This window comes from Bemisia tabaci, chromosome 7, assembly GCF_918797505.1.
Source record: "Bemisia tabaci chromosome 7, PGI_BMITA_v3".
Taxonomy (NCBI): domain Eukaryota; kingdom Metazoa; phylum Arthropoda; class Insecta; order Hemiptera; family Aleyrodidae; genus Bemisia; species Bemisia tabaci.
The window spans coordinates 4,727,973-4,750,901 of record NC_092799.1 but is presented as its reverse complement, the minus strand read 5'-3'; the positions used below and the strand labels follow the sequence as shown (position 1 = coordinate 4,750,901).

Genomic DNA, 22,929 nt, shown 5'->3' with positions numbered 1-22,929 from the left:
TTAAAAGTATAAAATGGCTCAAAAAATTGCAAAAATCATAAAATTTTATTACTTGAAAAAACGACGAGTCATTTTATCCCTGCCACAGTTTTGATACAGGAGATGATGCCTAACTAAACTTTTTCCATGTTCAAAGTTGCTTGCTGTGGTGAGGTAGCGCGATAAGTCGCTGTTGAACGTAGGCATTGCATTGCCATTAGATTAGGTGCCATTAGGCTGTCGCTGTGAAACACTTTTGTCCTGTGTGTTCTCTGGTTACGTGACTGTTTTCCGAGTGCATTTTCCGTTTTTCTCAATATTTTCCTCAGTCTTTCCCGAGTTTTCTTGTGTTTCCATCGATCGGAGTATCCGAGAGAGTCGTTTATCGGTCTCAAAGTAAGTAGCCTAGGAAAATTCTCGATTTGTTCCATACTTTCCCTGTGAAACCGTGTAACCTGAACTCATTACAGTCGTGACTCTTGTGTCTAATTCGCCTCTTGGTTTTTTCAGGATACTTGCGTGCGTTCATTCTGCGGAGCTCTCCCCGAGCAAAATTAGCGACTTTTCAAAACTGCATTCTCTTGCCTTTACCGGATTCGTCCCTTCGGGCGTTACCAGTTATATGACGGTTCTCAACTTCAAAGGTACCATCTTATTAATACATCATTTCAGCCCAACTCCTCACTGTTGAGCTATTTTTAAGTATCTTGACTCGCCGCCTGGCATACGTCCAATATGTTGAAACACCGCATACTGTTGTATGGACTAAGATCTCCTAATCTCTCCACATTTCTTTGCTCCTTTAGTTCTATCCTCCACATGCGTTAGTTATACCTGTTTCATGCAGCTTCGCTTTTTCAAATCGTCTTGAAAAAAAAAAATTTCTGTGAAATCCAGCTCTCAAGCAACCAAAGTTAATGACTATTCTCAGTCCAGGTATAGTTCCGGCTGCGCCTTTTAATAACCTACTTATATCAATACATACTGTGAATCCAATTGGGCTTTCGCTGGGTTGTGTTTTCCGTAACAAGCGACCCCATCACACACTTTCTCATTTTTTGGACAAACTATTGCTCTTGCTTAAAATCATGAGCCAGCTTGGCCCGAGTTTTTTTTTAAGTTTTCATCGCCAAGCCTCCAATGCTAGTTCTGGAATTTTAATTACTATCTAGTCTGTGGTTAACCTGAAAGATATAAACTACACATGGTTTTGGAACAAGGCAAGTAAAATAATGGAATTCTGACACAATTCTTTGTTTCTTACAAATCAATGACTCAAAACGGATACTTTGAGTCTCTTGTTTTTTTTCTATGGATCATCTTTTTTCTTGTGATGGGTCGTATGTCACCAAGTGCTGTAACATAGGGTTGCCCCTACTGAAGAACAGTATTCATACTAAATCGAAATTTTATTGAATTCCAATAGATGTAAGTCATTTGGGGCTCAATCAACTATGGGAATTTTAAAGGATTGTTGTTTTCAATGATTATCGTGAGTTCAGTATGTCTTTAATTCTGCAAGCTCTAACAGCAGTGTTCAAAACTCGTCATTGAGTTTCAGGAGCCATGCGACTCATCAAGCTAGATTTTTAGGGACCGAATTGACTGTTCGTCTAAATATCATGATGCACTCAATGAAAAGTTAGAAGCTTCAGATGTTTAGTTACAGAACAAGTAGCTGTAACTTGGAAGAAATTTTGAAAAATCACCACACAGAAAAAATTAAGATTTTTTGCCGGGGGAAGGGGGGGGGGAGAATTTTTAGGGGCCACGTTGGCGCAGAGCCTTCATTTTTTAGGCGCCATGACCGATTTCTTAGGCGCGTTGGTGCCTGTGAGTTTCGAACACTGTCTTAAGGCAAGTAACTTGCAGCTCTCCTATCCAAGTTGGTCATATTCTCTAGAATACTTTTTAAGCTAGTGGTCTACTGTCTTCACAGAGTCTAGAGCTGTGAAAGTATGCAGTGAACAAGCAGACTAATTAGACTACATTTTCCAATTAAGGACTACCATAATATTGAAAATTAGCAGGACTGTCAGGAAATGAGAACTATGGCGGATCCTAGCACTGATATAATCTGGTTTAGAGTATCGTATTTTGTAGTTGTAGTCGCCAAGAAACTAGAGTTTCTCAGCGCTCCTTAGAATTAAATAAAAAGTCTGGAGTAAAGCAGGTTTTAAAAAATTTCATAATTACAGAATGTAAAAAGTATGGGATCATCCGAACTCGAGTTTTTTTAAATTTGTCTCCCAGCGGAAATCTACTGAAAATGATATCTCATTTTTTCTAACAATTAAATTGATCAGAAACGCATCAAAACCTATCATGTTTGAACTAAGATAGAGAAGTTTCAATTATGATGATTCCTAAAAGACTCAATGTTTAGGACAAAGTTTAGAGACTATTTTCTTGTTGAAAATGTTTTTTCTCAACTTTGAAAATTTGTGACTGATCGAATTCAAAACAACTTCCACATATTTTTTCCCAAGGCGCACCTTGATGCGTTGCTATTAAACTCTGTGTCCGTCCAAATCAACCTTGCAGTAATTTGTAGCATTTTCATGCAGTGTGCCTTACTCTTCATTAACCAATTTTATCAGGGCGGTAGCATTCAATTTTCATCAACTCTCAGAATCTTAAAATCTGATAGTGAATTGGACCGCGTTAAGCAGAAAGGGACCAAGCTACATCAGCTATTGCCAAATTTAACTGAGAAATTTAATTTTTTACATGCAAATGGTTGTGCGGATTTTTATGCAAATTTCAGATAATTTTCTGCGTACTACGAAGTAAATTCCTGAAAATTTTCTAATAAATTCGCCTAAGTAAACGTTCTCTTGTAAAAAATTGAATTGCCCAGTTAAATTTGGCAGTAGCCGATGTTGCTTGGTTCCTTTCTACTCAACGTTGTCCAATTCCAATTGATGTTACGTAAGTCCACCGACGTGATTCATCAAATCTGCTCTACACGTCGTGACCCGCCGGCCAAAGTGGCCACAAGCGCCATGCGACGTTTCAAAATTTCCGCCGTCATTTAACTTTTTCACTGAGAAATTGATCAACGAAGCCGTCCAAAAATTTCACTGAATTTTCTTCGTACTGCCGACGAAATTCGGTGAAATTTTCAAACAAATTTTACCAACAATTTCTCTGTAAAAAAAATAAATTGGCGGCGGAAATTTTTAAACTTCGCATGGCGCTTGTGATACTTTGGCCGGAAGGTGACGACGTATGTTTTTTTCGAAAAAACGAAGCCTACGCATAGTTGACGCTTCTCCTCGCGTTTTTCTTTCGTTTTCTTCCTTTTGCGACAGCCACACCTATTGGCATCGCAGGGATTGGTGCTATTTTTTGCGTGCGTTAAGTCGCGAGGTCATTGACCCGAAGAGGCCCGCTTGACAGACCCGGATCACGGCAGGGCGTCGGGTGTGGGGGGGGGGGGGGGGGCTGCAGCCTCCGGGCATCAAATGTCACGCATTTTCGCAAATCGGATATAAGACCGGAAGTGATCGGCGGGTTAGACGGAACGCACTGCCGCGCCGTGTTGAGGAAAAAAGACGTATGAACATTCAGCAGGGTTGCCGCAGTCAGGGGAAATGACGAAAATGTCAGGGAAAATTCGTTAAATCACCTCTATTTGGACTACACTTTGCAATTAAGAGCTATAAATTTCGGCCCGGTTTAAAAACAACGTATGTGCCATTAGTTTTCCTATGCACATAAGTGTTTTTTCAGATAAGTTAGAATTTATAGCTCCAAATTGCAAAATGCAGTTCATTTGCTCTCTAGAATGGGTTAGAGGTTTCGAACAACAAATTCTGCCGGAAAACTATTTTCAATTATGCCTTCTTAACCGTCCGTCACATCTTCAACTGTCAGGGAATTTCGCCAAAATGTGTCAGGGGATTTTATTTTTTACATTCCGTGGCAACCCCGATTCAAATGTTGCCAAGTTTGCCCTGATAAAGTTTTTTTGGAGGAATTCCATGAATATTTTTTCTGAAATTTTCGGATCTAACTGTGAACAAAATTCACTTCAAAATTTGAGGAAAAATTCCCCCGAGTTTTCCGGGAAATCCCCTCTTTGTCACAGGAAATTTGGCTACGCATGAAAGCTCATACAACGTCCTTCCTGAGCATGATAGTACAGCCCTTGCAGCCCTTAGAGGGGGGGGGGGTTAGGAGGGAAGAAAGTATCATCACATCTGAAGGGATTGTCGGTGTCATCTCTCGCTTCCTCTCAATGTGTCCTTGCGGAATATATCGCGATGCTCGTATTTTTATCTCGTAGTTTTCGAGATGAGGTCGTCTTATTTTCACGCCGTGACAATAATTAATGAAAATGGTTAACTTGAGAATTTCGTCAAACTGGGCCTGTTTATTGAACATGAACACTTCGTTCCTCAGCCTGTGTCAGCGGAAGATAAGAAGGGTTATCCGGTGCGGTCATGATCCAAGAAAAAGAACAAACTGACCGAAAAGTCAAAGAAATATCTCGTTTCTGGAAAGCAGGGCTCCAGAAAGTTCTGACTCTCCCATTACAGAAACCCCTTCCCCCCCAAACTTTCTTAGCCAGGATGTCTTCGTCCGTCATACCGACATTGCGGCGATTCTGCGAAAAACAAGCTAATTTCACCGCGACTTCCGAAGAAACCCGCGATTATGACGCTCTTGCCGGTTGGCCCTCCCAATTTTCACAGCCTTCCCTTTTTTGCGGCAAGTGGCCGCGCGAATTAAAATGGCAGCGCCAACCCCAGAGTCGGATTTAGCGCTCAGGGGTCCAGGGTGCTTGTCATCAGGGGCCTCAAATTCTGAAACTTTGGGGCCCCACGCAACCCAAAGTTTCAGCTTTAGGGCCTCTCTAAATCCGTCTAGTCTTGAAAGACTCCTGCAGCCTGATGGTTGAAACTAACTGGCTATGTCGGCCGGAGAAGACAAGACATAGCCCTACCTGCGGGCTAATTATCGAAATTGGTAGACGGAGCAATAGACAAAGAAGACAGAAAGAATATTGACGGGTGATATTGGTGGAAGCGGGTGGTTGCAATGGACGAAGGACGTAGGTAATAGACTAACCAACGGCAACCCACGAGAGACCCGATAGTTAGTCCATCATTTACCCCCTCAGTCTAGAAGAACCACCCATTTCAACCAGTAGGATCCCTCCATATTCCGTATGTCTTCTTTGTCTGTAGCTTTGTCTATCAATTTTAACAATCAGCCCGCTGTCCGTACAGGACCCTCAAGAAAAACTTGTTAAAAAAATGCAAAACTCGTGAAATGTGCTCTTTTACTCCTTTTGTCTTCTTTGTCTATAGCTTTGTCTATAAATTTCTATAATCGGCCCGCTGCGCCGTGTAATGTATCGATTTTCGATTCTTGTCGTGCCGACATAAATTTCAACAATCGGGCTGTTGGAGGACGTAGGCCGAGTGCTACAGCATTCGTCTAATCTGGCCCTGGCCAACCCTGACTAAGCGACAAGGAACTACCTTTTCCAGCTCACCCGTGTAAGCAGCTATGTGTCACGGAAAGCTATGGGAACTCTTCGTGGTCTCTAAAGTGCGGGAGAAATGGTAGCAGTGGCGTGGCGTGCTTTGCGATATATCGATTGATCGGCCATTTAAATCTATTGAAAAAGATCGATTATGAAGGTGTTCGCAGCGAACACCTTGATAATCGATTCTTTACTACAACTTCAAATGGAGAAATATCGGTAATCGATCATTCACGCCACGCCACTGAATGGTAGTTGGTCTTTGCGTAATGGAGTCGATTCCATGGACGGACGAACTGACGAAGTGTGGGGTTGAGCGAATCGTGGCAGCGAGACAACCACGAGGCCAGGAGGGTCATTGCATCGCCCCACCGACCGCCACCGCCTTGCCCACCGCGCCGCGCCACGCCAGTCTGCGACTCGCGCAAAGAGCGTTGACCCAGTTCCCGTTGCACCGCAGCCCCATCCCCCGGCCCGGCCCCGACCCTCCCCGAGCCTAGACCTTTTACCGGTCGCGGGGGTGCGTAATCTGACCATTGTCGTAAGCCCAGTCTTCGTCTTCCATTCTAGGGAGGTCCCTGTGTCACGTGGGGTGGGATTCGTCGAGTTTTTCTGATCGTTTCGGAAAAATTTCCCCAGGAGGGGCGCCACCTCCAACAGGCTTGCCACAGTCAGGGAAAACCGGGAAATTTCAGGAAATGTTTAAGTCAGGAAAAATAACGAATACGTCAGGGAAAATTTGTTAATTCACCTTCATTTGCTTTCTAGAATGGGTTTGAGGTTTCGAACAACAAATTTTGTCTGAAAATTAGTTTCAATTAAGTATGCTCTTTTAATCATCCGTCAAGGAATTTCGCCAAAATGTGTCAGGGAAATCAGGGAAATGTCAAGGAATTTTCTTTTCTAAATTCTGTGGTAACCCTGCTCCAAGTGGGAAGGGACTTCAAATAGACTACATTTTGGAATTAGGAACTACAATTTCCGGCTCATCCGTTCAAACACTTATGCTCGTAGGGAAACTACTGGTACACAGGTTGTTTTTTAACCGTGTCAGAAATTTTAGTTCCTAATTGCAAAGTATAGTCCAGTTATCCTCAATATTGGGTCAGTTGCGCCAGTCACAGAATCGTGTTTTGATGTTTATTCTTGTAAGGGCGGTCCGGAAGTACTGAAAAAGTGCGGAATTTCCGCAAGAAGGTCCGGAATTTTTTAAATTTTGTCGCAATTTGAGCGAGAAACTCAAAATTATGAAATTTTTCGAATTTCGTCAAATAGAGGTACTAAAAAGTATTGAATTTTTCTGTTAAGGAAGTACTGAATTTCTCGGGAATGTACTGAAAAAATACTGTGAAAGTACTGACTTTTGGCCAGCCTGTTCTAGTAGACACCCCGCCCCAGGCTGACATCGATACCCCCAGACGAAAGCGTTCCTCCAGTTGGAGCATTTGGAAATGGCGCTATTCTTTTTCCGTCCCTCAAAATGACTGAAAATTGGAGCTTATGCGGCATTTCGGGTTTGAAAACGACGCGCTGATTATTCTTGGTCACGGCACGCTGATTTGAGCATAAGAGGCGTATCGCGATCTTTAGCACGTCGTCCTCTTCATCCGCGCATTCGCAATTCAGCCGTGGAACTTTCGACCGATTGTCAGCTTTGCTATGACCCCGATTCCCTCTGGACATGAAACGTACTTTTGTTCCGGATCGGGTAAAGTAGAACTCCGAGACGTTGAATTGCACACTACTTATACTTTTTTGACTCATCACTTTTTGAGGCGGATACTAGGAAAGACCCTTCGAAGGGTTGCCACAGTCGGGGAATACCGGGAAAAGTCAGGGAAAATTTGTTAAATCTCCTTTATTTGCGCTGTATAATGGGTTTGAGGTTTCGAACTACAAATTTTGCCTGAAAACTTTTTTCAATTATGTCTTCTTAACCATTTGCCATATCTTCAGTTGTCAGAGAATTTCACCAAAATGTGTCAGGGAAATCAGGGAAAAGTCATTTTCCAAATTCCTTGGGAAACCTGCCTTCACTGACTTCTATGCGACACACAGTGGATCGAGTCATTTAGAAATGGCGTGGTTAAAAATTTTAACTTCTACCGCCGCGCCGATCGCTCCGTGTTGGCGCAATGCGTGGAGTATTCATGCAGTCTTGTAGGCGCTATGTGTTTCACGCCGAAGCCGACTGCTGCTGACCGCAGTGTGTTTAACGCAATGCGTGAAGTATTCATGCAGTCTTGTAGGCGCTATGCGTTTCATGCCGACCGCCGCGCCGGTTCAGGTCAAATTGCGTGTTTAGATCTCTCTTAACTCGACTAATTAAAGGCGCTGTCTCTTGTATCACCAAAAGACGACAAAATTAGAACTTACTATACTTTCACTCTCAGGAAATGAGAGATTTTGTCGCCTTTTCTCGTTTGTAATTTACTTTCTGAATCCGATTTTTTTCTCTCTTTTTTGATACCTACATTCATAAAGATTGCAAAAGCCGCCCCCTACATTTTGCCGCCATGGGCCGCGGCCCATGTGGCCACCGCCCATGTGGCCACCCCCTTAATCCGGCCTTGATGCTGTTCGCTTCTTTTCCAGTGGCTTATTGTAGATACGCATTTTTCGACTTATGCCATCGACATATTGAGACAGCTTGCCTCACTAAGAACCGATTACTGAACATGTTTTTAAACGGAGGGAAATCAACATTACCAGATGACCGATTATTGAAATTGACAGACAAAGCTATGGATAAAAAACATAGAGGGAATGGGAGCGATCCTAAATTGGTGGCACACTGAAGAAAAAACATGGTAGATTTTACCATACTCTGTCACAGTGATACGAGTATCATAATAAACACCAGATACTTAGATACAGCATTTACCATGCTATGGTAAGTATCACCTGAGTTCTGATGAAGACTGCTTTAATTCTAGTTATTTTCATTAAATAGTATCTCTGTATAAAAAATCAAGTATACTTACAGTGGATGTTACCATACTTTCTTTGTCAGTGCAGTTGGTGGTTGCGATAGTTATTGATGAAGGAGTTGTAAGTAATGACTAACTAACGGTAACTTGAATTACATTTTGCAATAAGGAACCACTATCTCTGGCTCTTCCATAAAATCACGTATCTGCATAGGGAAATCAATGGCATATATGTTGTTCCTAAAATGAGCCAGAAATATTGATTCCTTATTGCTAAATGTAATCCACTTATGAGAGACCCTTTAGTTAGCCCATAGTCCACCATTTCCCCCTTTAATTGATGAAAACCACCCGTTTCAAAAAATTGGAGAAATCCATGCTCTCTTTGTTTTCTTTGTCTATCTTTATTTTGTCTATCAATTTTGATAATTAGTCCGCAGTCGCGGTGTTCTCCGCGTCGAACCTCGCGCCATCATCGAGGTTCGCTCACCGCGCGAGAAAAATCCATTTTTCCGTCGGACGTTTTCCATTCCTCCGTCTTGGAAAGGAGGCCCGCGGCTCGGTTCGACCGGCGCACAATGGGGCGAGCGTAATACAGAGGTCAGACATCGAATTTTTGACCAAAATTGCAAATATTTACGCTAGTTTTGTCGTAATTCATATTGTGTGGGGTGCTTCTCGAAGGAAATGTTGCGTAAATACCTGAACAACACCACTTGTAAAACATCTACGGTCCGTATTAACTCAAGACATGAGCTTTCGAAGTTTCCACATTTCGTCCGACTTCTCCCGATGAATCGCTCCACTGTGCGGCGCTATCTTGGAGTGCTCTGCTCTTATCGAACGCCTTATCAATTAATTATTATTCGAGCCGTCGCGGCAGCTAATCGTGCAGGCGAAAGCGTACCCAAGCAGGTCCGCTCGAATTATTTTTAAACGGACAGCTCAATTTTTAAAAACCGATTTATTGTCATTGTCATGTGATAACGCCTTACACCGTCAACTTAATTGTGCATTACCTCCCTCTCGCCCTGTGACAATGAGCTACCGTGCCCCCCCCCCCCCCCCCCCCCGGGGTGGTTACCGCCTTCCGTTTCCCGTCGCTACTCGTTAATCGTCGCAACGTTGCCACACCTCGTCGTCTCTCCCGCGAAATAACGTACACGGAAAAAATTAAATTGCTAAAAAAGTGACTGCAATACTTCAACGTAGATTTCACAACACGAAAATGCTACTTTAACCACCCCCGGGGTTAAATTATCTGACAATAGCGGTTAAAGTAGCATTTTTATGTTGTGAAATCCACGTCGAAATATTGCAGCCCCTTTTTTTTTAGCAATTAAATTGTTAAATCAGCAATTTAATTTTTTACGTGTGGCAACATTTAATGTTGCCAGATTCTTCCGCGCAAATTTCATCTTTACTAGGTGAATTTTGAGAAATCCTGACCGGAATTTTTCCCAATTAATTTAGACAAATTTTCAGCGAAAATCGTGCAGGTTTGATTCTCGTAAAAAATTGATTTTTTTTAGTCAATTTTGCAACCTCGGAATGGAGTTACGTTCCTTGATATTTCGCGTGAATATTTTTTTTTTCCACCGAGATTGCTCGGAGAGTTGGCAGCATTGACCACTCAAATTGCTGTTCATTCTTCTTCTTTTTTTCCTTTTTTAGTTTCAACTCTGAATTTCGTATTATCATTACTGATATCGATGGGAACATGTTCCTTCCCGCGAAGGGGGGGGGGGGGCGACTGCAGTGGGAACTGAGAAAAATAGAAGAGTGGAAACTCGAAAACTTGTAAGCGCCAAGAGGTGTTGCGTGGTGGTACTCGCTGTAAAATAACCTAAGTGCCCTCTCGTCTTGAACTATTCATTAAGAAACCTCCGAATAGTTTTTTTTTTTTGACGAGGACTGTTCTTCACAGGCTTTCGAATCATCGATAAACAAGAGAAACAGTCGGAAAATCTAATCAACATTCTGATTGCCAGATTTTTAATTTCTATTCTTCAATGCTATGATTTGCGTGAGAGGAACCCCAATTTTAAGACTCGGACAGCTGGAGAAAAGCCTCAAAAAGTGAAGGAATTGTTGGTTACTCACTTCTTTAGTTGGCAAAAGTATACAGGGTGTCCCAGACTATGCAGCCATGCCGGGCTCTTTTTTCGTTCTTTTTAGGCCAAACGAAGTCGCAGGCCGCAAGATCAGATAGGGAATCAAACCCAAGATATCCGAATTTCATGAGTCTCGAAGCTCCCCCAGCGGGCTGATTGTTGAATTCGATGGACGAAGCGATTGAAAAAGAAGACATACGGAGTTTAGAGCAATCCTATTGGTTGAAATGGGTGTTTCCTAGACCAAGGAAGGAAATTATGGACTAAACCTACATCGTCTCTCGTGGGTTGCCGTCAGTTAGTCTATTACCTACTTGCCTCGTCCATTGCAACCACCAGTAGGATCGCTCCCAGAGGCGGATCTAGCAATGTGGCAACTCCAGATTCCCTCCATTTAAACCGATGTTAAATAATCGACTCTTATCGGAGCACCTGGCCCCTCCAAGAATCGATGTATTTCCATAGGTTTAAAATGGAGAAAAACAATGTTGCCAATTTGCTGGATCCGTCAATGTCGCTCCTCACCCCTTTTGCCCTCTTTGTCTGTAGCACTGTCTATGAATTTCAACAAGGGGGTGGCCACATGGGCCGCGGCCCATGGCGGCAAATCTATAGGGGGTGGCAAATTTTGCAATTTTTTTTTAAATGTAGGTTAAAAAAATTGGATTCAGAAAAAAACAATTACAAACGAGAAAAGGCGACAAAATCTCTCATTTCCTGAGAGTATTGTAATTTCTAATTTTGTCGTCTTTCAGTGATACAAGAGACAGCACATTTAATTAGTCTAGTTAAGAGAGAAACCAAACACGCAATTTGGCCTGGAACGGCGCGACTTAGAGAGAGATGATGACGAGGACTTGAGATGAAAAGGAGAAGTCCTCGGCTCGGCGATCGGCATGTAACACATATTAGCGCCTACAAGACTGCACGAATACTTCACGCATTGCGGCAAACACAGTGCGACCAGCGTGAAACGCATAGCGCCTACAAGACTGCGTGAATACTTCACGCATTGCGTCAAACACAGTGCGGTCTGCGAGGCGCGGCGGTGCGGCGGCGGAAGTTAGAATTATTATCCACATTTATGTTTGTTCTTTCATAATTTTTTCGTTCATTTCTTATGAATGGAATGCCTTGTCCACACAGAGATAGGTTTACGAAACTTAACTTTCCCGCAAAGTTTCGTGAACTTTTGCTAGTAGTGGTGACAGGGCTTCCCCAAAAATGTGTTCAACACTAGTAAACGCGTCTTATGCTCCCCTCTCCCGCTGGCACGTTCATTTAATGGTTTTTATTGATGTTTCTAAACGAATGAGAAGGGGGCGGCAAGTAGATAAATCCGGCCCTGCTATCATCCCGCTGCATTCCGTGTCGGATCCTGATTATATAAATCGAGGTTTCCGTCAAAATCTTGGAATCATCTTTTCGAAGTAAAAAAGAATACACATTTTTTCAACTCTATTAACACTAATAACTCCGAAATCGACTCATCCCTGTCCGAAAAACTGATCCCCTAAGATGGGGGACAGAGCCCCGGAGACCCCATTGCTGAAAATAGTAGGTTGTTAAATTGATGTAGAAAATCGGGGAAATGGTTTTTTCATGGGTTTCAGACGTGTTCGATCGGAAAATTTTTGTTTTTATCGCCACAGTTTCGACACCGGTATAAGTATACCTCTATCGATTTCCCAAAATTAATGAATTTCCACACCGTCGTACCGAACACTCTGGAAGATTTGAAATCTGAAACAGATTTCCGAGAACTGCAAGATCAATTAGATTACATTTTGCAATAAGGACCACTATTTCTGGCCCATTGTAGAAACAACATACATGCTATTGGTTTCCCTACGCAAATATGTGCTTTTACGGGAGCGCCAGAGATAGTGGTTCCTTATCGCAAAAAGTAATCCAATTAATTTCGAATTAGGGGACTACGCCCCCTGACCGCCTCGCGGTCCAACCCCCTAAGTGCTTCGTGCTCAGGCGTGATACGTTAAGCGATACTCTTACGATTTTATATTATAGAGAATGATGATTGAGATCGAACCTATTTTTATTTGCATGCATATTGATGGATCGTAGGTCACGTTAACCAGAGAGGCCCACATCAGCCTAGACCGAGCCAGCAGACCCGTATTCTTGTCGCGGAACGCCCGTATAAAACAAAGACCGTCCAAGCTTCCGGTCTGGACGGACCGATCAGGGACTCCTCCGAGAAACCTATTCGCTGTTCTGAAAGCTCAAAATCTCCGCGGTCAGAAATTATGAGAGGCCAGCGAAAATCCCGCATTGCCTTGCTCTTGATTCTTTTTCGCTCGTTTTTCCTCCTTTAGCCGTTTATTGGAGTTTATTTTTATGCAACGAGAAACTAGCCACTTAAAGTAGACACTGAAGAGAGTTATGAATATCTTTCCTTGAAATATTCAGACTTCTTAGATGAAATTACGAACGAAATCCTGTGAAAAATCGGAGGTGAAAAATTCACGAGTTTTCCTGAAAATTCGTGATTTGTCGAAGGAAATTTGGCAAAACCTCATGGCGTTCTCGCTTAAAATGGAGATGTTGCATATGTGAGGGATTTTCGATTTGACCATCGATTCTTATTAAAAGTTCGCGAGAAACACGCGATGGTGCCACTGGTTTTCTCTGAAATAATCTCCCAAGCTCAAAAACAGCTCTCAAAGTGAGGCCAAAATGGAGGGGATATCCCACCCTACCCTGAGAGTCCACCTCTACATCAAAACAAACTCTCCATGCAAAGATAGGGAGCAAATTCATTAGCAGGGTTGCCGTGTTTTCAGTTTTGGAGTCCCCAAATAAAGTGGCAACCCTGCCAATGTATTTGCTCCCTATCTTTGCATGGAGAGTTTGTTTTGATGTAGAGGCGGACTCTCAGGGTAGGGTGGGATATCCCCGCCATTTTGGCCTCACTTTGAGAGCTTTTTTTGAGCTTGGGAGATGATTTCAGAGAAAACCAGTGGAACCATCGTGTTTCTCGCCAACTTTTACATAAGAATCAACGGTCAAATCGCAAATCCCTCACACATGCAACAACTCCATTAGCACGGTGTGCTTGCACTGGAGAGTCACCTCTCGATGCATCGGAATTTATCCCTGATCTGCTATCATCTCGGTCTGGAGTCGCAACGGCCGACCGCAGACTCGTCTCAAGTGTATGTTGATTTCTCCCTGTCATCGGTTACTCGCAAACCGTAGGCCATCCAGCGCCCCACAGTGGACCGAGTCAGTTAAAGAGGTCTCACATGGAATTTTTGACTCAAACTGCAAATTTTCATGTCCGATTCGTCGCATTTTCAATTTTAAGAAGTGCTACTGATAGAAAATTTTACGAGGAAACCATTGGAACCACCTGCGGAACCTTGAAATGTTTAAATGGAGTTATAAGCGTTTAAAGTTTCCAAATTTTGTCCGACCTCTCCTATTGACTCGATCGATCCACTGTGCGCCCCCAAGAACCGAGTAATCGAGTAAGTGCGGATTCCATCGATGATAAACAAGGACGAGGAATCGGGCTCTCGATTGCGAGTTTCCCATGACGCACTGTGGATCAAGTCAATGCTAGAGGTCGGACAAAATCTGGAAACTTTAAACGTTCATAACTCCGCTTACACAAAATGTTGAGGTTCTAAAAGTGGCTCCATTGGTTTCCTCGTGAAATATTCTACCAGAATCACTCTACAAAATTCAAATTGTGACGAAATAAACATCAAAATTTGCAGTCTTAGTCAAAAATTTCATGTCCGACCTCTCTAATTGATTCGATCCACTGTGTGACGGCCTTCGTCCACTCTCGCTTGAATTATTGAACCCCCGCGAGAGGCATCTGGGCCAATACTGCTGTGCTAAGGAAAAACGCCTTATAAACCTCTAGGCATTGCCAAAATTTTTCCATAAAAAATTCCATAAAATTTGAATTTTTGGGGAAAATTGTGTGTATATTTTTTCAAATTTTTCAAACATTTTGTTCGCAATTTATTCTAAAATACTGAAAATCCCAAAGAAAAATGTCCATAGCTTTCTTCAAAAATACACATTATATCCGATAAAATGTGGCAACTCTTGAATTTTCATACGCCGTTCTTCCTTAGCACGACAAAAGAGGAGCTGAACGAGCCCGGTCTAAAAAGTCTTCAAAGTTTTGTGAAAACTTTTTCTTACCGATTTTTCTGCAGAGTTTTTACCAAAAATTTTTCTAAAAGTTTTTACGAAAGATAAAGTATGGCCGATAAAGTTAACAGAAGTGACAAAAAAGTCTCCCTCCGAAGATGTCTATCGACAGGGTGGCGAGCGATGGGGAAAAATCAGGAAATTCCGTCAAGGGTCAGGGAATTTTTCCTGGAGCCGGGTGCCACGTAAAAATCGGTTCCGCGACGGAGGGCCAGCTAATAGCGATGTTGTGGTTGTGCCAACGTTTTGAGCACATTAATTAAGTACCCTACGTCCCTACACGGAGAAAAAAACCTCGTGCGTGGGACCCGAAGTTTAGGTCATATGGATCTCTGAAGTTTTCGGATTGAGCATCTGAACACTTTAGGTCTAGCTGTCGAGGTTCGGATCACACATCTGAAACTTCAGTTCTAACATCTGAAGTACTTCAGATGTGAGAACCGATGTTTCCGGATGTGAAAACCGAAGTACTTCAGATGTAAGAACTGAAGTTTCAGATGTGTGATCCAAACCTCAGCAGCTGGACCTAAAGAGTTCAGATGCTTAATCCGAAAACTTCAGAGATCCATATGACCTAAACTTCGGGTCCCACGCACGAAATTTTTTTCTCCGTGTATGTTCTGTGGCAACCTTGTTGTAAGGGAAATTCAGGAACTTTTCCTCCCATTCGAAAAATCCACGGCCGCGCCACCATTCTTGGAAGCCCACTCAAACGAAGCAAACAATCGCCGCTCCGATCGGCGAATTTATCAATCGCTCAACTCTATGAATCACGTGAACGACGTTAATTGCTGTCAAAACAACCAACGCCAACTTATCAAATCGATTTATCGTGTCGCAAAAAACGCACGAAGCCTTTTGGACCCAGCCCTCGCTCTCCGAGGTACATCTCCAAGGCACGCTATTATTTCCTTGAAAGACAACAAATTGAGACATTTTGCACTTTTTTTGATGATGTTACTCTAAGTGGCCAAATAAAAGCTTACTCATATTTTAAACTTTGGTTACTAGTTTGCGCAAGCATTCTAATGTTCTACGTATACACGTATTTAGCAAACTAACTGTTTTGAGTAACTGTGTAAAGAATCATCTCCAAATTTTCCTGTACGTGAGGAAAAACGTTCGCCATCCGGAGTGCAAAGGTTTTTGAGTTCAGTTAAGTTTCCGCGGAGATATCATGAAAAAACGCCGTTGCAAGCAAGCAGGGTGTCTAGCATCAGGAAAAACCGGAAAATATCAGGAATTTTGGCCGATCAGGAAAAAATCAGGAAAATCGGAAAAATCGGAAGAGAAGTCTTACTGATTTTTGCCTACCGTGCCAGAGTCGTCGCGCCGTCTTTGTTTCCGATGATTACTCAAAGAAAAATCAGGAAAATATCAAGAATTTTCAACATGAAAAAATCAGGAATTTTTTATAAGATATCAGGTAAATATCAGGATTTTTCAAAATCAAAAAATACTAGACACCCTGGTAAGATAACAGTTGCTGCTCTCTCCTCTCGGAGGAGAATCTCTGTATAGGCTTGACGCGGGGTTGCCAGTGGCGCGGCGTAAATTGCGATATATCGATTGTTGTGCCATTTAAACCCATGGAAAAGGATCGATAAACAGGGTGTTCGCAGCGAACACGTAAATAATCGATTCTTTACCATAGATTTAAATGGCATAAAAATCGATACATCGCAATTCACGCCACGCAGCTAGGGGTTGCTACCGCCCCTTGAAGTGCGAAAGCTCCGTTAAACCCTCGTCTTCGTGTTGACGTCAGTGGCGAGGCGTGAATGATCGATTGTCGATATTCCCCCATTCGAAGCCATGGTGAAGAATCGATTATTAAGGTGTTGGTTGCAAACACCCTGTTTATCGATCCTTGTGCATGGGTTTAAATAGCAAATCAATCGATTTATCGCAGAATTCCCAAGTGGACAATTCGATTCCCCGAGCTCCCTCGTCGTGAAGAGCCTTCGGTGACCGTCATCGCGCGACGGCTTCGTTCAAGTGGAAAAATCCATTATCGTTTTCGCTGCCTACCTTCGATTTTTTAAAGGTTGCGCCTCTTCAGGCCAGGCTCACCGGGTATCTAGAGTCCCTTTACGGAGAGAGCTGAGACAACGGGGCTCATGGAAGTCACAAACGGGAATAAAGAAAAATAAGTATTACGCGATTTCAAGCTCAACTAACTAGCGAACTCCTCTCTCTTGCTAAAAAATCAAAGCCAATGAATAATTTGTAGTAATCTAAATATGGACTCAAAGTTCATTTTTTTCACTGATTGTGAATGTTATGGAGGCGGAAAACTTTCTACCTTTTTTTCTCTCTGTCATAACTTAATGTAACTCGATTCCTTGCCGTTAAATTTAGTCAAAATGCTTCCTTTTTAAACCCGCCATCACCTCCCCCTCTCCAAGTTACGCACACATCCCCCTCTACCGGAACCCTATGCTACTCACCTTAATTAGCAATTGTCTAAGTACATGAAAAATACCTCAAAACGACAAGCTAGCGGGTCGAGCTATCAAAATTTCTGTCGAGTCAACAGCGCCTATCGGCGAGTTGTTTGCTCGCCCGACTCCAGATCAGCCATTCAACCGTGGTGCAGAATCGAACTTATCCGGCAAGCTTGAGTTTCTCGGGCTTTTTACTTCAAAAAAATCGACTCTAATTTTTTTTCTTTAAAGATGACGGTAGTGAAGTTTCACAATCGCCAAAGCTCTCTTTCATATGGATGGACAACTGACCGAATTTGTGGAAAAGAAAGTTTAAGGTTTTTTTACGACCAATTGAATCGTCGTATCTCAGGCGAAGGAACGTAGCGTTGTTCCAGGGTCGTGCAGCTTACTCAATGAATTCAATTTGCAGCAAGAATATGTCTGCAATGTCTGAATGTATGTTAGCAGATTTATCGCGTAATCAGAAGAAAAATCTGTAAAACCTTAAAAACGTTCAGTACGCCCGAAATGTTCAATAGTTCAATTTTTGGGCGAAAATTTCTCTACGTTGCAGCGTAGTTACTTGCTTTTGTCTTGAAAACGATAAAATTTAGCATAATTTCTAGATTTGCCTCGTAGTTCTCTCTCATACAATTATACATGAACTATTCACTGAAACGTCGAAACGTCTCAGTAGACTAGTATCTGTCGCGGACAACTAGGAATCGCCAGCAATTTGCGAACGGTTATCGTGTTTTTTCGATAAATCGAAGCATTGCGCTTTGGAACAATGAAGTTTTAATGGTAATGACCGTTAAAAGCACGAGCTCGACTTTGAGCGCCTTCATTTTTTGTGATACTCCACGCCTTGTCGCGGAGTTAGTTTATTTGCCTGTCGGATCCAAACTTAACTATGATCACGGATTTCACCACACTCTCCTGATCATCCTAAACCATCATGGTTTTCTAGGAGAAAAAGTGGCTATTCACTCACACTGAAGGGAAAACAATCAGCCCTCTAATATTTCTCCGGTTTTTTTTAATTATAACGTGCTTTTCTCTTTGTTCACAATTGGCTTGCAAACCACCGGCGATTGGTAATTGCTTGCGACATAATCCGCTTCCAAAACATTGATTTTACTGACAGAAGAATTTTTCATCCCTTGGGTTCAAACCAACGCCTTGAACAATTGAACATATTTATGTTAAAAGGAACTGCCTCTTTATGCACGTAGTTCCTTTTATACGTCCAATGGACCACTAAACAAGGTACGAATTTAAGCAATCTGATACATGTTTCTTAACCAGAATTTCATGTAGAACACGATTCGCGCCACGAATATTATTGAAACCAACTCCTAACGAAGATATTAACGTAATCATTTCACATTGGTTACGAGGAATTTGAACTGCCCGCTCACAAGAAACTCAAAGCTCTACGTGAGTCAAATCACGCGCTACAACGGTTTCAGCAAGCTTCTCAATCGAACAATGTGCATCTCCCACCATAAGTTTTTCAAACCATAAGCAATTTGCAATAGCTGAGCCAAAGCGTCAAGATTGAGGTTGCCAGATTTTTATATCGCAGAGACTGTCATGATAACGTTTAGCGCCCGATGTGAATCACGTAGAACATTGAGTTTTTATGAGCGGGTAGTTTGAACTCACGCATCAAGAATCATTAACTATCTTCGTAAGGAGTTGATATCGGTAATTTTCGTTATGTGCATCGTGTTTTACGTGAAATTTTGATTAAGAAACATGTATCAAAACGTTTAAATTTGTACCTTGTCCAGTGGTCCATTGAATCGAGAGAGTTCTTCTTAAGGGTGTGGAATAAAACGCTTTGACGAAGATGACCGCTAAAAAAATGAAACCCCCGAAGGGAAACGTGTCTCTCGTACACATGGACGTATTCCTGCCAAACGGAACTATGGGCATTAAGACATGAGCCCTAAGACCCATAAGGATACAAGCGTAACAGGGCTCACGTCATAATGCACATAGTTCCGTTTGATAGAAATACGTCCAGGTATTCTCGAGATGATGCTCATCACAAAGTTTTCTGAAGAGCTCTCGTGGCGTTTATGTGCAAGTGCATTCCGAATAATTCGGAATTCCTCGAGAAAAATCGAGGAAACCACGGAGAAACACTAAGTATACCGATGCTCCAAGAGCGAAACCTCGCATCTCCGTTTGCGGCGTTGCAAAATTTTTGCCAAACTCAATTTGTTCGTTAGAAAATACTTCAACGTAATTTTCATTTAACCTCGTAGATTTGTCTTCGCTGATAGCTGAATATTCTGTGTAAATCTTAAAGCTATGAAGTCTGTTAGTTTCCCCTCGAGAAATTAAGATAGGAGCAAAATTTTGAAATACGCGGTTTTGCTTCTTGGCCAACGATATACTGCCATGCTGAGTAAGACGCTGTATAGACCTTCAGACGTTGCAAAGTTTCCTTTGATAAAATGTTTATTTACGAGGAAAGTTATGAATATTTTTCCTTGAAATTCTCAGACTTTTTACATCAGATTATGAACGGAATCCTGTGAAAAATTGGAGGAGAAATATCCACTGATTTTCCTGAAAATTCGCGATTCGTAGACTCCACTGTGCGACAGCTCAGGACGGAGCAGTTAAGAACTTTCACAGGGAAAATTTATATTTTTCAAGCCTTCCTCGAGGACTCCCCACTTCGTATTTGTCTTTGAAAGTTCGGTCAAAGTTTCTTCCGGCAGTCCATGAAAATTCCTCAAAAGTCTTTGATTTTATTATCTAGAACTCCATGAAAAGTCCTTGATTATTTATAGGATCGGAAAGCTATCTTGAATCCTGCAAAACGTCGACAATGCTTCCACCTATCCTTATTTTCTCGCTCCCTTTGCGGGTATAGAGGAAGTAATTTTTTCCTTTTATGCCGTTAAAAGCTGTACAAAGATTAAACTTTGAACATCTTTGGGTCGTTCATAAAATACGTAACTCTAAATTCCGGATTTCTCGTCTTGTGACGGATGAGTTGTAAAGATGTAATATTCGGACCGCGTTAAGCAGAAAGGTACCAAGTCACATCAGTTATTGCCAAATTTAATTGGAAACTTACTTTTTCACATGAAAATGGTTATGCGGATTTTTGTGCAAATTTCAGTGAATTTTCTGCATAGTTCGAAGCGAATTCCTCAAAATTTTCTAAGGAATTTGCACAAACGTTCTCTTGTGCAAAATGAAATTGCCTGGTTGAATTTGGCGATAACGACGTATTTATGCTAAAAAGGAACTATGCGGAAGTGGAAAGATGGGGTATGCTCGTGCAAGCTGGATAAGAAACAATGTAAAAGTGGATATAGTGCCTTTTGAAAAAATGGGAAAACGGGATTTTCAGTTAAATCAAATGGAACTGAGCGCTAACTCGTAAGCCGTGAGCATGTGACAAGAGCGTTGTGCACAGGGCTCATGAGTTAAAGACCGTGTCGTTGATCGTAGTTGCCGCTGATGTCACTGGCGCTGTATGTTTCCCATTCATTCTTGTGGCCCGACCACTAACGAGCACACCCCATCTTTCCTCTTGCACATAGTTCCATCCAGCATAAATACGTCCAACTAATGTGGCTTGGTTCCTTTCTGATAAACGCGGTCCATTTTATGCAACCAATGAGGGAAAATACATGGAACGTCAAAGTCGAAATGGACGTATTCATGCGGAAAGGAACTATGCGCAAGTGGAAAGATGGGGTGTGCTCGTGCAAGCTGGATAAGAAAGAATGTGGTCTGTGGATGTAATAGTTCCTTTTTGAGAAAATATATTTCCCATTCATTCTTATTGCCCGACCACTACCGAGCACACCCCATCTTCCCACTTGCACACAGTTCCATTTAGCATGAATACGTGCAAACGAAGTAGAATCCCCGCTTACGTCATGAAGAGCTTTGAAAGATGTCGGCAACGGCACCACCCTCTTTCGCCCCGACGGCGCGTGAAAAGCCCCGCGGATGCGGCGGCGGAGGACGGAGCAATTAAGAGCTCGGGGAGGCGGCGGCGGGATTTACATAGGCGCTTTCCCGGGTCCCGCGACACGGCCGAGGTATTGATTCGCACGCTTCCTTCTGGGGAAACGCGGAAGCTCGGCCGCGGCTCGGGAAAGCCGAAAGCTCCGAGTGCGTCGGCTCGGGGCGCGGGCAATCAATCCTGGGCGCCCCTCCCGCCGTTGCGGGGACGCCCGCCAGGCGGCGCTGCGCTCCCGGCGGAAGAGCCCCCGCTCGGCATCGATCCGCGGCGACCCCAACGCGATCTGGCAGCCCCGCCGAGCAACCCTTTTGTCGGAGTATCGGGTCATCTCGGTGCTTTTCCAGACTCTTTTTTCCAGTCGCTCGCTGCTCGCCCCTCGCTCCGTCGTTCGGTCTCGTCGTCGCCTCCGTCTTGGTTAGGTGCCCAGTGTCGTGCGCCTTCCACCCCGTTTCGCTCCTTCCCCCTACTTCGAACCCGATCGCTTTTTCCAGTTCCGTGCTCCGAAGGTGTTCTAGGCATCTGACGTACCCAAAACATATGGTGCTTTTCGGCCCCGCAGGTAAGAACGACAACGCCTATGTTTCCACACGTCAGCCCCTGGGGACCGTCCATTCCGTCGCCCGGACCAGATGACTACCCCTGACGTATCCCTACGTCTTTCTATTATGTCCAAGTAGCATATGTGGCAAATGTACGATGGTCTGTGGTCTCTCGGGGGTTGATTCGCTTATCATCCCCCGTTCCTTCGCTCAGACTTGATGCCTTCTTCATGACCTTATTAAGTGCAACATATGTGGGAAATGGAGGATAGGTTGGCGACGATGGTCCTTCGAACCGGATGGCCCGAAAGACCATCCGGCCCGAAGAACCATCCGTAGGATTTATTCGATCGATCAAACGCGATGCCATCCAACGAGACGTATCTTCACGTCGTGACCTTATTATGTGCAGCGTAATAGATAGGCATACTTGGTTTTCCGTCCGTTCCATCGGCCTGACGTGATAACTTGACGTCTTAGCACGTCTTGACGTTATTTTTTGTCGATGATACGTCATAGATGGTTTTCCGGTCCAAGATAGGGAGCATCCCCTGGAAGACGAGCGATTCGATCGTTCATCCGTGACGCCTCCAAACGACGTAATCCCACGTCTTGACCTTGTTTTTACGTAGCATACGTTAGCCCATCCCCGATGTTATTTTTCAGCCAGGGAATTGGAGAAGGGAGAATCATGGGAATTATGGGAGAATATGGACGGCAGGGGCTGGGCGTACCTCATCATGCATTTACGACCGTTTGCCCAGCTGAGCGACGAAGTGTGTCATGACGTGACGTTCGGGACGGTGAAGACAGGCGCGTGGGGTTAGGGAAATGGATTCAAGCAATCCTTCGACGTCAGCTTTCCTCCTCTGTTCAGGGTTGCCAGCGACCGGGAAAACCGGGAAAAGTCAGGGAAAAAAAAATCAACCGGGAAAAGTCTGGGAAAGTCAGGGAATTTCGGTGTTGGTCAGGGATTTTTCTAATTTTTCGTGGAATTAGGCGCGGGCGGTCTCGGGCTCGCGTTGCGGGATCAACTGACTACTCACTTTAACAGACTGCGTCAGATCCATACTTAAAAGTCAGGGAAAAATATTGGAAAGTCAGGGAAAAGTCAGGGAATGGAAAAAAATAATTTGGCTGGCAACCATGTCTGTTTTCCACGTGTTTGTCACCAGAATAGCGATTACATCGCCCGCTTCTCAAGAAGTTGCAGCGAAAGAAGGTATTTTTTAGGGAATTCTTCAGGA

The 22,929-nt window shown here is 43.2% G+C and overlaps 1 protein-coding gene across 2 annotated transcripts in view; it reads left to right on the top strand.

Moving 5' to 3' along the window:
- The first annotated feature begins 168 nt into the window (after positions 1–168).
- Positions 169–22,929, top strand: part of eIF5 (eukaryotic translation initiation factor 5) — a 45,755-nt gene continuing 22,994 nt past the window's right edge. Inside the window, exons 1-2 of one of the 2 annotated variants that reach the window (XM_019049365.2) lie at positions 169–375; positions 490–623. The gene's annotated coding sequence lies outside the window, so the exon portion shown is untranslated. Of the gene's footprint in view, positions 376–489; positions 624–21,515; positions 21,703–22,929 lie in introns of those variants that run through there. The other variant, XM_019049366.2, reaches the window with a different exon arrangement.